The sequence below is a fragment of the Ictidomys tridecemlineatus genome, chromosome 7 (genome assembly GCF_052094955.1).
Source record: "Ictidomys tridecemlineatus isolate mIctTri1 chromosome 7, mIctTri1.hap1, whole genome shotgun sequence".
NCBI lineage: Eukaryota > Metazoa > Chordata > Mammalia > Rodentia > Sciuridae > Ictidomys > Ictidomys tridecemlineatus.
This window is the reverse complement of record NC_135483.1, coordinates 190,734,448-190,738,493: the sequence shown is the minus strand read 5'-3', so window position 1 is coordinate 190,738,493 and position 4,046 is coordinate 190,734,448. Positions and strand designations below refer to the sequence as shown.

General features: G+C 51.8%; 1 long non-coding RNA gene across 1 annotated transcript; it reads left to right on the top strand.

Moving 5' to 3' along the window:
• The first annotated feature begins 301 nt into the window (after nt 1-301).
• Nucleotides 302-2,649, top strand: LOC120892827 (uncharacterized). The gene is made up of 2 exons (XR_005737603.2): nt 302-437; nt 1,877-2,649. It is a non-coding gene; the product is annotated as an uncharacterized LOC120892827 (long non-coding RNA).
• Nucleotides 2,650-4,046: the final 1,397 nt, after the last annotated feature.

The window sequence follows — 4,046 nt, the reverse complement described above, 5'->3', positions numbered from 1 at the left end:
TGAGTGTGTGGGGCAGGAACACAGGAATCAGCCCCCTCGGGGTCCCGACAATATCTCGGTCCCATTTCTCCAAGCTGACTTGTCCTGGACACTCAACTCTGGGCAGACTCCAGGTTGGAGAAAAGATAATTCCCACTCTCAGGGAAGGGGGAAAGGATGTCTGCTCCAAGGCAGAGAGAAATGAAGAAAATACCCATGAGTGTGGAAATCGGTGGACATTGTAAATTGTCTAGAGGGCTGAGCTTGCGTCTATGCCTTTGCGCACCTGGCACTGTGCCTTCAATAAACACTCTGAGCCCTTCTCTGCACCGGGCACTGGCGAGGCTCTTTCTGGGATGAAATAAATCTTGCTGGTGTTCTGGTAGGAGAGAGGCAATGACAGATGGGCCAGCATTATGATTTCCCATGCTGCTGAGCTCTAGAAGAAAGTGAACCAGGTAAGATTCCTAATCCAGGGTCCTGGAGGAGCAGGGGTTGGGACAGGGAGAGCTCCTCCTCTCTCTGCAGCTTACAGATCTCCAGTGCATCTAGGAGTGGCTACTTGGGGGAAAGGTGGTTTCTGGAGCCTTCAAAGTGATGGGGTTCACCCAGCCGGAAAGAGAAAGGCCCAGGAAGTCAGAGTTCAGGTCCCTGGGGCTTTTTTGAATAGCACATGTCAGGGAAGAGCCCCACCCTGGAAGGGGGGCCAGTGAGAAGGACTTGGAGAAAGGACACCCCAAGGAGCCCCAAGGGCCTTGGAGTGGGGGTGGGAAAGAAAGTGATGGTGATTTTAGGTGTCAACTTGACTGGACCAGGGTACCCAGATATCTGATCACATCATTCTAGATGTTTCTGTAAAGGGCCTCATCCAGGCAGTTGGTGGCCTTAAGAAAACTACCGACACCCCTCTTTCTCAGTATCTTGGGAAGAAACCATTCCTGAGAGGGGGTGCTTTTCCAGCAGATTGGACGGGAATTGCAGCACCCATTCTCCCAGGACTCCAGCCTGCTGGCCTTCCCTGCAGGTCTTAGATTCTCCAGCCTCCACGCTCATGAGCCAATTCCTTAAACTGGTTCTCTGCATTCTGTTGGTTCTACTTATCTGGAGAACTCTCACTCACCAGGGACTCTTAGGTCCCCCAGCTGAGACTGGTGGACCTAAGGATTCTCAGAGCCATCCAACGTTCGATGCGCACCTCCTGGGTGTGAGCTCTGTGCCAGGCCCTGGACGTGGTGGCTGCACTCTCCATCTGGACACATGGCCTTTGTTCCTGCTGTGGCTCCAGAGGGCAGCTGATCAGAAGGAAGAGAGCTGACATGGGTGAGGGGGTGACAGGCCGTCTATCAATACTGCTTACTCAGAATCCCCCTTGGTGGGGAGGTCCCTGAATGAGGCCCATGAAAACAACATGCTGTGAATTCCAGCTGCAGGAGAAGGAGCAAAGGGAAAGATCTCCTTCTCCCCTTCCCCCCTGCCTTGCTGGCGGCCTGCCTTCAAATCAGACCTGCCCGTGCCAAGGGGGCACCTGCCTGCCTTGCTAGATGGCAAGTGGATTTTTCTCTGGGTCATGGAGATCTTGACTCAAAGACGATTTTGACCCAGATGCTTTAGCTCCAAGTACTGCCTTTTGAATCTCCTTCTCTCCCTGGGAATCTGGTACTTCAAGACAAGGTGATGCAGGATTCATTGCCACCTGAGCCTTCTCCCAGGGCTGAGGTTTGGCCAGGTGGGCAGCCAGAAAATGCCTGTGCAGACCCAGGCCCAAGGCAAGACATTTGGGGCCTGGGATGGCTGGCAGAGGCCAGGGCTTGAAGAGGGGTTCTTTGCATAGTTACACGGGATTGGGGGTAGTTGGGGGCCCAAGAGTATTTCTCAGAATGTCCCCTATTTTCTCCAGCAGTGAGAGCCTGCGGGAAGGATGGGTTTCTCAGTGCAGTCCCAGTATGAGTGGCCTTCGCCGCAAGGCGCCAGCACCAAGTCAGAAAGCAAGCAAGTTTAACCGCTGCCTCCCTCCCCCATGGTCTGTGAAAGTCTCATGCTGCAGTGGCTTCAGTGGTGGTCCCCAGAAGAGACCTCCTTATGAGCATTCCCAAGACCCCTGAACATGACCTTATTTGGAAAAAGGGACCATGCAGACCCTGGAAATGAAATGACTCATGGGACCATTACCCAGATCAGCCCCAAATTCAGAGACACATGTCCTCCTGGGAGATATCCAGAGAGAAACACAAACAGAGGAGAAGGCTGGGAGAGGCGGAGGCCGAGATTAGCAGCCACAGGCCGAGGAGGATGTGGAGCCACCGAAAGGAAGAGACAAGGAACAGATCCTGCCCTGGAGCCTCGGGTGTGTGCCAGGCAGTGTGGCCCTGCTGGCACCTTGGTTTTGGACCAGGTGTCTGGTCATCTGTCATGATTGATCTGCCCACATTTTCTAATTCCTAAGGGTCTGCTCTCCCAGACCCTTCTTCCACCCATGGCCCGATTTGTCCTCTTTTGCCCTGTGTCCACCTGGGAGTGAGTCTCCATGTCATCAATGTGTTCCACATAAAATGTACTTGCAGCAAGAGTTTCTAATTGGCTTAGAGACTGTGGGGGATGAGTTGGAAGAAGGCACAAGCACTGGACTTTCCCTTGACCACATTTGGGTGAATAAAATGATTTCTAATCTTTTTTTTTTTTTTTTTTTTTTTTTTGTACTGAGATTTAACCCAGGGGCATTTTACCATTGAGCTGCATCCACCACTCTTTTTATTTAGAGAGAGATTCTCGCTAAGTTGCTGAGGCTGGCCTCAAACTTCTAGTCCTCCTGCTTCAGCCTCCTGAGTGGGATTATAGTTGTGTACCACTGTGCCGGCTATGATCTCTAATCTTTACAGAGCTGATTGGACACCTGTAGGCCACTAAATCCCGAAATAATCATGCATGAGTGTGTGTGTGTGTGTGTGTGTGTGTGTGTGTGTGTACGTGTGCGTACACGTACTTGTGTGCCACCACCCTGCTCCCACCTTTATGTCCCCTCTGCACCTTGCTTTTAGGAGATGAGGGAAAGACACCCTTTCTGCTAGCAAGTCAAAGAAACCCTGTCACCTGGGGCATAGGATGTTGCCCAGAACCTGCTCCTGAGAACAAAAAGAAAAGGAGATTGCACTGGACTGAAGCCCTTTTTGCATGTGTCTTCGTGGGAGTGGTGGCAGTTCCCAGAGGAAGAACACAGCAGGCTTCTCCCCCACCCAGAGCACAGCACAGCCCTTTCCTCCATGTGTTCAGTGGTCTGCCTAGAGGCCTGTCACTCCCATCTCCACTTCAGGCTTCATACAGCATGTCTCAGTGAAGGTCACCGCCATCCAGTTTTACAAGCAGAACCCTGGGAGTGTCCCTTGATACGTTTCCTCTTATCATCCCCCCAATCTACCCCATCCCCAAAACTAATTGTATTGCTTGTTTGTATTAGTCATTTTTTGCTGCTATAACAAACTACCCGAAGCTGGGTACTTATTCAAGAAAAGCAGCTTATCTGGCTCACAGTCCTGCAGTTTCAAGGGCATGGCACCAGCATTTACTCAGCACAGCACTGGCCTTGCAGCTCCTCCACACATCGCAGAGGGCCCATGGTGGACTCACGTGTAAGAAGAAATCAATCACATGGCAAAATAAGAAGCCGAGAAGTTCAGAGGACAGGCTAGTTTTTTAAAATTTAATTTAATTTTATTTTTAAGACAGGGCTTCGCTAAGTTGCTGAGGCTGGCTTAGAGCTCTCGATCTTCCTGCCTCGGCCTCCTGAGTTACTGGAATTCCAAGTGTGTGCCACCATGCCTGGTGACAGGCTTGCTCTTTTGTAACTTGTAGCAACTAACAGGTTCCTTGAGAGCTACACTAAGCCCTCCCAGGGTGGCATTCCGTGGTCTAACCACCTTCCATGAGCCCCCACTTCTTACAGGTCCCACCGCCCCCCAATACCGCCACACTGAGGACCAAGCTTCCAGTACATGCACCTCTGGGAGACCCACTGGAACCACACCCAGACCGTAGTTAGCACTGCTTGTCACTCAGCTGTCACCTCCGCCCCA